This window comes from Pseudophryne corroboree, chromosome 4 (assembly GCF_028390025.1).
Source record: "Pseudophryne corroboree isolate aPseCor3 chromosome 4, aPseCor3.hap2, whole genome shotgun sequence".
Lineage (NCBI taxonomy): Eukaryota > Metazoa > Chordata > Amphibia > Anura > Myobatrachidae > Pseudophryne > Pseudophryne corroboree.
In genome coordinates, this window is record NC_086447.1 from 650,885,831 (window position 1) to 650,898,124 (window position 12,294).

At 41.9% G+C, this 12,294-nt stretch overlaps 1 long non-coding RNA gene across 1 annotated transcript in view; it reads right to left on the reverse strand.

Annotated features, from left to right (window-relative positions):
- Nucleotides 1-321: 321 nt before the first annotated feature.
- Nucleotides 322-12,294, reverse strand: part of LOC134910103 (uncharacterized) — a 57,775-nt gene continuing 45,802 nt past the window's right edge. The window contains exon 3 of the long non-coding RNA XR_010176119.1: nt 322-522. This is a non-coding gene — a long non-coding RNA (uncharacterized LOC134910103). The remainder of the gene's footprint in view (nt 523-12,294) is intronic.

Below are 12,294 nucleotides of genomic sequence, written 5' to 3' on the forward strand. Positions count from 1 at the left end.
TCTGATTAACAGATGACAGTTCATAAGTGCTGCACACTACGCTGTTTGCTGAATTTGCAAATGTATTTCATTGATGCTTTCCAGTCATTCAGCCTGTCCCACATAAAAAGATTATGTTTTTATACGTATGGTACTGACATATGAGAAATATGTATATACACAATATACAATATATGTTTGCGTGTGTGTGTGTGTATATATTTATATATATATATATATATATATATATATGTATATATATATATAGATAGATAGATAGATAGATAGATATATAGTGTAGAGGGCTGTATAGGCGGCACTCATCAGTCTGACTTCCGTAGATTCAAATAAGCATGGTCTTTATTCCCAAAGCCGACATGTTTCGGAGTAAAAACCCCGTCCTCAGCCAATGATTGTCCCACGCAGACATGTCCCACGCAGCATGAGCGGGTCCTGGACGGGGACTGATGATGTCACCGTCAAGCGTTGTGCGCTCTCCAGCGCCGTTGTCATGGTAACCCTCCGGGCTCTCACGCACCAATGCTGAGGGTCAAAAAAGCAAAATAAAATAAGCACATAGAAAAAGTGAATAAATAGCTTCAATATGACTTAACATGAGCAAATTATAACCACATTACATGACCATCCCTGGCCTTTAGGTCAAAAATTAGATGTATCTGGAGAATGCACTTTATACGTGCCATAATCCCAAAATGCATATAAAGGAATAACTGTGAATATTAATAATGATATATCAAAAGATTATCAATACTACTCTCAAGAGATCGATCTCAAAGGCTGCAAAGGCACAGAAAAATAAGCATAAAGAAAGTCACAGAATAAATCACAAAAACCAAATCACCAAAATATTTATGCTGCACTGACAGCTTTCTTTGAATTTGCTTCTGGCATGTTTCATTAAGCACCGGAGTGCCATGTCTTTACATTGGACTATATATATATATATATATATATATATATATAGGAAATGGGGAAATAGGGGTACCGGCGACAAGTGTGGCTAAAAGCAGTGGTTTAATATGTTTTAAAATTGAATGCCAAAAGATATTATAAAAATAAATTTTAATATATGAGAGTAAAAACAGTTTAAAAAAATTATTTAAAATACAAGAAAAATTTCATATAAAAGATTATACGAAAAGTATAAAAGGATAAAAAGGATAGGAAATCGAACTTAACTTGAAAACAGTGGGTGGTCAGTACAGGCCCAACGCGTTTCGTCTCATCAGACTTCTTTAAGGGGTATAATCTTTTATATGAAATTTTTCTTGTATTTTAAATAATTTTTTTAAACTGTTTTTACTCTCATATATTAAAATTTATTTTTATAATATCTTTTGGCATTCAATTGTAAAACATATTAAACCACTGCTTTTAGCCACACTTGTCGCCGGTACCCCTATTCCCCCATTTCCTATACATTTTAACAATATTATACCAATGTTGTATTTTAGGGTTTGGCTGACAGCTTTTTGATAAGGTTAGGTGGGCTTTTAGCTTTTTTATTGTAAAATAATTTTTTATCGAAATCCTATTATTCGTTTACATAGTTCTGCTGAGATTTTCACCTCACAAGTGGCGCTGTGTTATCTCTTTGCATATATATATATATATATATATATGTATGTAGTGTGTATATATATATATTAGAGATGTGCACCGGATTTTGTGTTTTGGTTTTGGATTCAGTTCCGCGCCCGTATTTTGGATTTGGACGCGTTTTGGACGCGTTTTGGATTTGGACGCGTTTCCCTGAATTTTTTTTGTCGGATTCGGGTGTGTTTTGGATTCGGGTGTTTTTTTATCAGAATCCCCTCAAAAACAGCTTAAATCATAGAATTTGGGGGCAATTTTGATCCTATAGTATTACTAACCTCAATAACCATAATTTCCACTCATTTCCAGTCTATTCTGAACACCTCACACCTCACAATATTATTTTTAGTCCTAAAATTTGCACCGAGGTTGCTGGATGACTAGGCTAAGCGACCCAAGTGGGCAGCACAAACACCTGGCCCATCTAGGAGTGGCACTGCAGTGTCAGACAGGATGGCACTTAAAAAAATTGGCCCCAAACAGCACATGATGCAAAGAAAAGAAAAAAAGAGGTGCACTGTGGTCGCTGGATGGCTAAGCTAAGCAACACAAGTGGGCGGCACAAACACCTGGCCCATCTAGGAGTGGCACTGCAGTGTCAGACAGGATGGCACTTAAAAAAAATTGGCCCCAAAAATCACATGATGCAAAGATAAATAAAAAAAAAGAAGTGCAAGATGGAATTGTCCTTGGGCCCTCCCACCCACCCTTATGTTGTATAAACAGGACATGCACACTTTAACAAACCCATAATTTCAGCCACAGGGTCTGCCACACGACTGTGGCTGAAATGACTGGTTGGTTTGGGCCCCCACCAAAAAAAGAAGCAATCAATCTCTCCTTGCTCAAACTGGCTCTACAGAGGCAAGATGTCGACCTCATCATCATCCTCCAATTCCTCACCCCTTTCACTGTGTACATCCCCCTCCTCACAGAGTATTAATTCGTCCCCACTGGAATCCACCATCTCAGGTCCCTGTGTGAGGGAGGGATATTAGATAGAGGCAATTGCTGGTGAATGTCTCCATGGACGAATTAATTATAATTCATTTTGATGAACATCATCTTCTCCACATTTTGTGGAAGTAACCTCGTACGCCGATCGCTGACAAGGTGACCGGCTGCACTAAACACTCTTTCGGAGTACACACTGGAGGGGGGGCAACTTAGGTAAAATAAAGCCAGTTTTTGCAAGGGCCTCCAAATTGCCTCTTTTTACGGCCAGTATATGTACGGACTGTCTGACGTGCCTACTTGGATGTTGTCACTCATATAATCCTCCACCATTCTTTCAATGGTGACAGAATCATATGCAGTGACAGTTGACGACATGTCAGTAATCGTTGGCAGGTCCTTCAGTCCGGACCAGATGTCAGCACTCGCTCCAGGCTGCCCTGCATCACCGCCAGCGGGTGGGCTCGGAATTCTTAGCCTTTTCCTCGCAGCCCCAGTTGTGGGAGAATGCGAAGGAGGAGCTGTTGACGGGTCACGTTCCGCTTGAGTTGACAAGTGTCTCACCAGCAGGTCTTTGAACCTCTGCAGACTTGTGTCTGCCGGAAAGAGAGATACAACGTAGCCTTTAAACCTAGGATCGAGAACGGTGGCCAAAATGTAGTGCTCTGATTTCAACAGATTGACCACCCATGAATCCTGGTTAAGCGAATTAAGAGCTCCATCCACAAGTCCCACACGCTCTGTTTTAGCTCCTCCTTCATTCTCTCCAGCTGCTTCTGCAACAGTCTGATGAGGGGAATGACCTGACTCAGGCTGGCAGTGTCTGAACTGACTTCACGTGTGGCAAGTTCAAAGGGTTGCAGAACCTTGCACAACTTTGAAATCATTCTCCACTGCGCTTGAGTCAGGTGCATTCCCCCTCCTTTGCCTATATCGTAGGCGGATGTATAGGCTTGAATGGCCTTTTGCTGGTCCTCAATCCTCTGAAGCATATAGAGGGTTGAATTCCACCTCGTTACCACCTCTTGCTTCAGATGATGGCGGGGCAGGTTCAGGAGTGTTTGCTGGTGCTCCAGTCTTCGGTACACGGTGGCTGAATGCTGAAAGTGGCCCGCAGTTCTTCGGGCCACTAACAGCATCTCTTGTACGCCCCTGTCATTTTTTTTTAAATTCTGCACCACCAAATTCAATGTATGTACAAAACATAGGACGTGCTGGAATATGCCCACATGTAATTCACGCACAATATTGGTGGCATTGTCTGATGTCACAAATCCCCAGGAGAGTCCAATTGGGGTAAGCTATTCTGCGATGATGTTCCTCAATTTCCGTAAGAGGTTGTCAGCTGTGTGCCTCTTATGGAAAGCGGTGATACAAAGCGTAGCCTGCCTAGGAACGAGTTGGCGTTTGCGAGATGCTGCAACTGGTGCCGCCGCTGCTGTTCTTGCTGCGGGAGGCAATACATTTACCCAGTGGGCTGTCACAGTTATATAGTCCTGAGTCTGCCCTGCTCCACTAGTCCACATGTCCGTGGTTAAGTGGACATTGGGTACAACTGCATTTTTTAGGACACTGGTGAGTCTTTTTCTGACGTCTATGTACATTCTCGGTATCGCCTGCCTAGAGAAATGGAACCTAGATGGTATTTGGTACCGGGGACACACTACCTCAAGAAATTCTCTAAGTCCCTGTGAACTAACACCGGATACCGGATGCACATCTAACACCAATACAGCTGCCAAGGCCTGAGTTATCCGCTTTGCAGCAGGATGACTGCTGTTATATTTCATCTTCCTCGCAAAGGACTGTTGGACAGTCAGTTGCTTACTTGAAGTAGTACAAGTGGTCTTCCGACTTCCCCTCTGGGATTATGTTCGACTCCCAGCAGTAACAACAGCAGCGCCAGCAGCAGTAGGCATTACACTCAAGGATCCATCGGAGGAATCCCAGTCAGGAGAGGACTCGTCAGACTTGCCAGTGACATGGCCTGCAGGACTATTGGCGTTCCTATCTAAGGAGGAGGAAATTGACACTGAGGGAGTTGGTGGTGTGGTTTGTGGGAGCTTGGGTACAAGAGGAAGGGATTTAGTTGTCAGTGGACTGCTTCCGCTGTCACCCACAGTTTTTGAACTTGTCAATGACTTCTGATGAATGCGCTCCAGGTGACGTATAAGGGAGGATGTTCCTAGGTGGTTAACGTCCTTACCCCTACTTATTACAGCTTGACAAAGGCAACACACGGCTTGACACCTGTTGTCCGCATTTCTGTTAAAATAATTCCACACCGAAGAGGTGATTTTTTTTTAAATTTGACCAGGTATGTCAATGACCATATTCATCCCACGGGCAACAGGTGTCTCCCCGGGATCCTGACTTAAACAAACCACCTCACCATCAGAATCCTCCTTGTCAATTTCCTCCCCAGTGCCAGCAACACCCATATCCTCATCCTGGTGTACTTCAACAGTGACATCTTCAATTTGACTATCAGGAACTGAACTGTGGGTGCTCCTTCCAGCACTTCCAGGGAGCGTGCAAATGGTGGAAGGAGCCACCTCTTCCCGTCCAGTGTTGGGAAGGTCAGGCATCACAACCGACACAATTGGACTCTCCTTGGGGATTTGTGATTTAGAAGAATGCACAGTTCTTTGCTGTGCTTTTGCCATCTTAACTCTTCTTCAGTTTTCTAGCGGGAGAATGAGTGATTCCATCCTCATGTGAAGCTGAACCACTAGCCATGAACATAGGCCAGAGCCTCAGCCGTTCCTTGCCACTCCGTGTCATAAATGGCATATTGGCAAGTTTACGCTTCTCCTCAGACGCTTTTAATTTAGATTTTTGGGTCATTTTACTGAACTTTAATTTTTTGGATTTTACATGCTCTTTACTATGACATTGGGCATCGGCGTTGGCAGATGATGTTGATGGCATTGAATCGTCTCTGCCATGACTATTGGCAGCAGCTTCAGCACTAGGTGGAATTGGATCTTGATCTTTCCCTATTTCACGCTCCACATTTTTGTTCTCCATTTTTTAATGTGTGGAATTATATGCCTGTAATATTATTATATCAATAGCAATGGCCTACTGTACTGTACAACTATATGTTGTTGGTCACCAAAATGCTGCACTGTACTACTATATATACTGCTCACAAAAATGCAGCACAGATATGGAATGGATACTTGCAGTGACACAGAGCTGCAAGATACAGCAATGGCCTACGGTACTGTACAACTATATACTGTTGGTCACCAAAATGCTGCACTGTATTACTATATATACTGCTCACAAAAATGCAGCACAGATATGGAATGGATACTTGCAGTGACACGGAGCTGCAAGATACAGCAATGGCCTACTGTACTGTACAACTATATACTGTTGGTCACCAATATGCTGCACTGTACTACTATATATATTGCTCACAAAAATGCAGCACAGATATGGAATGGATACTTGCAGTGACACAGAGCTGCAAGATACAGCAATGGCCTCCTGTACTGTACAACTATATACTGTTGGTTTCCAAAATGCTGCACTGTACAACTATATATACTGCTCACAAAAATGCAGCACAGATATGGAATGGATACTTGCAGTGACACAGAGCTGCAAGATACAGCAATGGCCTACTGTACTGTACAACTATATACTGTTGGTCACCAAAATGCTGCACTGTACTACTATATATACTGCTCACAAAAATGCAGTACAGATATGAAATGGATACTTGCAGTGACACAGAGTTGCAAGATACAGCAATGGCCTACTGTACTGTACAACTATATACTGTTGGTCACCAAAATGCTGCACTGTACTACTATATATACTGCTCACAATAATGCAGCACAGATATGGAATGGATACTTGCAGTGACACAGAGCTGCAAGATACAGCAATGGCCTACTGTACTGTACAACTATATACTGGTGGTCACCAAAATGCTGCACTGTACTACTATATATACTGCTCACAAAAATGCAGCACAGATATGGAATGGATACTTGCAGTGACACAGAGCTTCAAGATACAGCAATGGCCTACTGTACTGTACAACTATATACTGTTGGTCACCAAAATGCTGCACTGTACTACTATATATACTGCTCACAAAAATGCAGCACAGATATGGATGGATACTTGCAGTGACACAGAGCTGCAAGATACAGCAATGGCCTACTGTACTGTACAACTATATACTGTTGGTCACTAAAATGCAGCACACTGAGCATAGATATTTGCAGCACACTGAGCACAGATATGGAGCTTTTCAGGCAGAGAACATAGATATTTGCAGCACACTGAGCACAGATATTTGCAGCACACTGAGCATAGATATTTGCAGCACACTGAGCACAGATATTTGCAGCACACTGAGCACAGATATGGTGCGTTTTCAGGTAGAGAACGTAGATATTTGCAGCACACTGATCACAGATATTTGCAGCACACTGAGCACAGATATTTGCAGCACACTGAGCACAGATACAGAGCTTTTCAGGCAGAGAACGTAGCCACGTCCTCTCAGTTCAATCTCCAATGCACGAGTGAAAATGGCGGCGACGCACGGCTCTTTATATAGAATACGAATCTCGTGGGAATCCGACAGCGGGATGATGACGTTTGGCCGCGTTCGGGTTAACCGAGCAAGGCGGGAAGATCCAAGGCTGCCTCGGAACCGTGTAAAATAGTTGAAGTTCGGGGGGGTTCGGATCTCGACGAACTGAACCCGCTCATCTCTAATATATATATATATATAGATATATATATATATGTAGTGTATATATATATATATATATATATGTATACATACACACACAGGCACATACTGTATATGCTATAATTAAACATGCAATACATAATGCATTCCTCATAAAAAGATTTGATTTCTATTCAGTGATTTATGTATACATATATGTATATATCCCACCTCAGTCCACATTCTTACTGTTTTGGTTTTACAAAATAGTATATATCTTTTACAGTAGCTATCCCTTGGCTCTCTGATAACAGTAACTGTGTAGATTATCCTTTTCTAAAGCAGTTAAGGGTGCCCACACATTAAACATTGCAATATTAACGATTTCCCTTCAAATACCCCAGCAGCTCCCCAGCAGTCCTGGACTCAGGATATAGTGCAATACACAAAAGATATATCCAGTGGTGCAAGTAAAAAAAATGTCATAGTGGTACTGTGAGCCTTCAGTGCGCGTCCCCAAAAAATGGACATGGCCACGTGTCACAGTGGGCCTGGTCAATTAAAATGGTGGTGTGTCAAGATGATGCCCGCATTTCTCGTCCATTTATTTATATTCCATATGCACTTTACCTATATGGTGGTTTCTTACAATAGGGAACCCCTGAAGAAATGTATCCTCCCTTGTCAACAGCGTCTTCAGTCAGTATTCACTATTCATGTAGGAAACCCCATGTTTGGGATGCCTGTTTGTGTAGGAATATAATATTGTGTCATCGTCATACAACAAAGATTCAATCAGATTCATGCCAACTGAGTCACCTTCTACCCCCTGCGTCTATCCCCACACAATTATCTTTGCCCCTGTGTCTCTCAGCCACACCATCATCTTCTCCCCGCTGGCTTCCAAGCCACACCATCATCTCCCCCTTGCATCCCTCAGCCACAACGTTATCTCCCCCCTGCATCTTTCAGACACAACGACATCTCCCCCTGCATCTCTCAGCCACACCATCATCTCTCCCCTGTATCTCTCAGCCACAATGTCATCTCCCCCCAGTGTCTATCAGCCACACCGGCATCTTCCCCCTGCTAATCTCAGCCACACTGTCATCTCCACCTGCATTTCTCAACCACATCATCATCTTCCGTCTGTATCTCGCAGCCTGCTCCCTTTAAATCTGTCTTTTAGCCTGCCTCTCAGCTGGCTCCTATCCTCCTTCACTGTGTCCTTCAGCCTGTTTCTCAGCCTGCCCCCACCCTCCTACACTGTGTCTTTCAGCCTGTCTCTCAGCCTGCCCCCACCCTCCTTAACTTTGTCTTTCAGCCTATCTCGCAGCCTGCCCCCACCCTCCTTCACTGTATTTCAGCTTTGTCCCACCCTCCTCCACTGTGTCTTTTAGCCTGCCCCCACCCTCCCCTCTGTGTCTCTCAGCCTGTCCACCTCCTTCACTGTGTCTTTCAGCCTGCTCCCCCCCCCCCAGTGTCTCTCAGCCTGTCCTCCTCCTTCATTGTGTGTCTCTCTCAGCCAGCTGCTCACCTGTGCACCAATACACACACAAAGTGACAGGCTCAGCAGGCTCCTCTTCTTGGCACAGCTGCAGTGCAGGACAGGAATCGACTAACGCATGATGTGACGTCACGCTCCCGGCAGTCCTCAGCTGGAACTTCCGCGCCGCAGAGTACAACGCTCGGCGGTGCAATGTAAATTAGTAAAGGCTGCAAGGTGGCCGGGGGTATGGCGTGCCAGGTGGCAATCTCTTAACATCCAGGAGCATGCTGTCGTTAATGATAGCTTCAAATCTTGATTGCAGCAGGGAAGATCAGAGGATACATCAACTGAGCAGAGGGGAAGCGCATTGGATAGTAATCGTTCGTAGACAACTAACAATTTGCAGTTTTGAAAACGATGAATCTTTACAATGTATCGTTTACGACCAAAGGTTGTGGGCACCCTAATACTCATCCTTTTGTAGGGACAAGCAGAGCCTCACTTGTAATACTCCCTGTCAAACTCCTGAGATTTTATATAAAAATGATTAGAATAATAGAAAGAATGTATTTATAATATAAACATCTTCTTTGTTTTAGTGTAATCCTTTTTTATAGCTAACACTCACCAGATTTGTGGAGATCCCTGGAGCTGCTGGGAGACGAGAGATGAGGGAGCAACATCTCTGCCTCGGTTCTGCAGTCTGACACTGCTTTGCAGAGCAGGGCCACACCACAGGCAATAAAGCAGCACAGTAAGGGAGCTAATAGAGGCATGCCTCTGAGTGTGGGGGTGGGTCTTTTGCACTGAATGACACTTGGATGTGTCATGTGAGCAGGAAGAGCACTGTAGTCGGAGCTCAAGTCAGCCGCAGCAGCAGCAGCAGCAAGAGAGAGTGGACACTAGCTTAGGGTAGTGAGGGGAGAGTTACAGTGAGTTGCATACCTCCCAACATGACCCTCTCCAGGAGGGACAGAATGCTGTGCTCTCTTAATTTATGATTGCCATCACCTGTGCTGAACAGGTAAATGGGTAAGAAGTCCAGGAGCAGAGCATTCTGTCCCTCCTGGAGAGGGTCATGTTGGGAGGTATGTAGTAGGGGGAGAGACAGGCTCTCAGCATTCAGACCTATCCCCATTAGTGCCTCCCTAGTCCCTAGCCTTTCACTGCACCGCACGTCACTGTCCTTTTGCTGACCATTCTTCCGGATATCAAGTCACCCACTGTGCACACAATATGGTTAGGTACTTATCATTATTGATGACTGAGGCTGATTAGTTCTCTTACAATCACCAAATAACCCAGGGTGTCCTTGTTTCCATATGATCTTAATGTGATTATACTCATTGTGTATGCAATCTTTCTATTTTTAATATGAAATGATTATACTTTAATTAACCAAGCCAGTATATTAGCATCATTGATGTCTTTATTGGTTGCTGTTCACTCTTTATTTCTTTAACACCGATGCTTCCCATCCAACCTGATGGAGCTTGAGAGGTGCTGCAAAGAGGAATGGGTGAAACTGCCCAAAGATAGGTGTGCCAAGCTTGTGGCATCATATTCAAAAAGACTTGAGGCTGTAATTGCTGCCAAAGGTGCATCAACAAAGTATTGAGCAAAGGCTGTGAATACTTATGTACATGTGATTTCTTAGTTTTTTATTTTTAATAAATTTGCAAAAAACTCAAAAATCTTTTTTCACATTGTCATCATAGGGTATTGTATGTAGAATTTTGAGGGAAAAAGTGAATTTATTCCATTTTGGAATAAGGCTGTAACATAACAAAATGTGGAAAAAGTGAAGCGCTGTGAATACTTTCAGCATGCACTGTAAAACATTACATAATTTGAGACTAATGGGTCATATACATATAATGTGAACACATAATATTACTGTTTAGCCATAGGAATTTGTGAATTTTGAAGTGTGACTTTGGTTGCAATACGTATCGAAAAAGAAAACAAATAAATATATTTTGTCATCTAAAAAACAATACCTAATATAATATTTTTTGTTTTTTTTTAAATTAAATCTTGATGTGTGTTTTGCAACATCTCCTAGATAACAGTAGTGACCAGCACCAACTTGTGTCCATACTAACTAGGAGCATGAATATTTAATATGGATCTGGCACGCTTATTATTAGAAGTACTATAGTGAAAAAGCAGAAGTCATATATTGTTCTGATTCATATCATAAAGAACAATGAGTAAGAGGAAAAAGTCTACATGCACTATACAGAAAGGGCAGACAATTAACATTCCATGTGGACAGAGGGCCTAGACAATGATGATCTAAAGTATTATTTTATCACTTAAAGCCCAGCTGTGACATATCATCTTTAACTTGATTTTATACTGTTTAAAAAACCTATTTACGATCACAACCTTGGTTAATGATTTTCATGTCTTTCTTTTTCCTATTCTAAACAATTATGGCTAGACCACAAAGGTCAGCTAGATGTTTGCTTTGAGGCCTACTCTGTAAAAATGTAACAGCGGTATTTATTTGAGTTCCGGTACATCAGTTTTATTTATTTTTTGGAAAACTAATTTTAAACCATTAAATACTAAAACTCAAATAAGTGTTATTGTTAATATATAATATATTACACTGCTGCTGCTGCTGCTGCCACCACTTGTGTTCCTGATACATTATTGGCCCAGCTCTTGTGTTGGTACCCAGTACCCACCAATCCATATTGTGGATTTTCGTACAGCAAGTCTGCAATAACTCGAACCAAATATTAGTGGAAAAGTAGATGCAAGAAATATTTAGTAAAGTATAAACAAGTCAGTTATTTACCCTTAAGCAATGTGCTTAAACACATTCTTTTTGTCTATGTCCTGTAATCACATTATACTGTAACTTGACATCTCCTGTAATTCCTGCGTGATAATCACAACACAATGGCTGAGACTGTGACATAATTCTATAGTCTCTCTATTTCTTTTTGATGGGCTTAGCCTTAAATTTATCAATGGGTGGTTTTGAAACCGTTACTCTTCACCAGCGGTTTTGGCTTCCAAATTGACGTATTTATTATACAACAGAGCTGAAGATAAAAACTGATATTGCCCATGATGTGGGCTGGTTCTGAATCCCCTCTGATGGATGAGAGGCAACTCCTGATTGGCTATAGTGGATAGATACCCAGACACAGTAAAGTATTTTGCATCTGAGAGTTCTTTGTGATCGGCAAAAGGTGTTGGCAATAGTATAACCTAAATAGTTGCCATATTAATCATTAAAAACATATAGGGGTCTCATATAGTTATTACAAATATAAATGGGCTAAGTGTTAATATTACAACAATATAGTGGCCACCTACTTTACTGTAAAATTTTCACAAAGATATTGGTAAAAATATAATTACACTACAATATAAATTATTATTATTATAGTCCCATAATAAATTATATAATTTATTATGGAACCACATTCAAAATGAATAAGGTATAGGGTGGCATGGAAAAGATAAATAATAAGTAGGGGCCATAATAAAGATTAACACTCTATAGGAGTGCAATAGTAAAGATGAATAATAT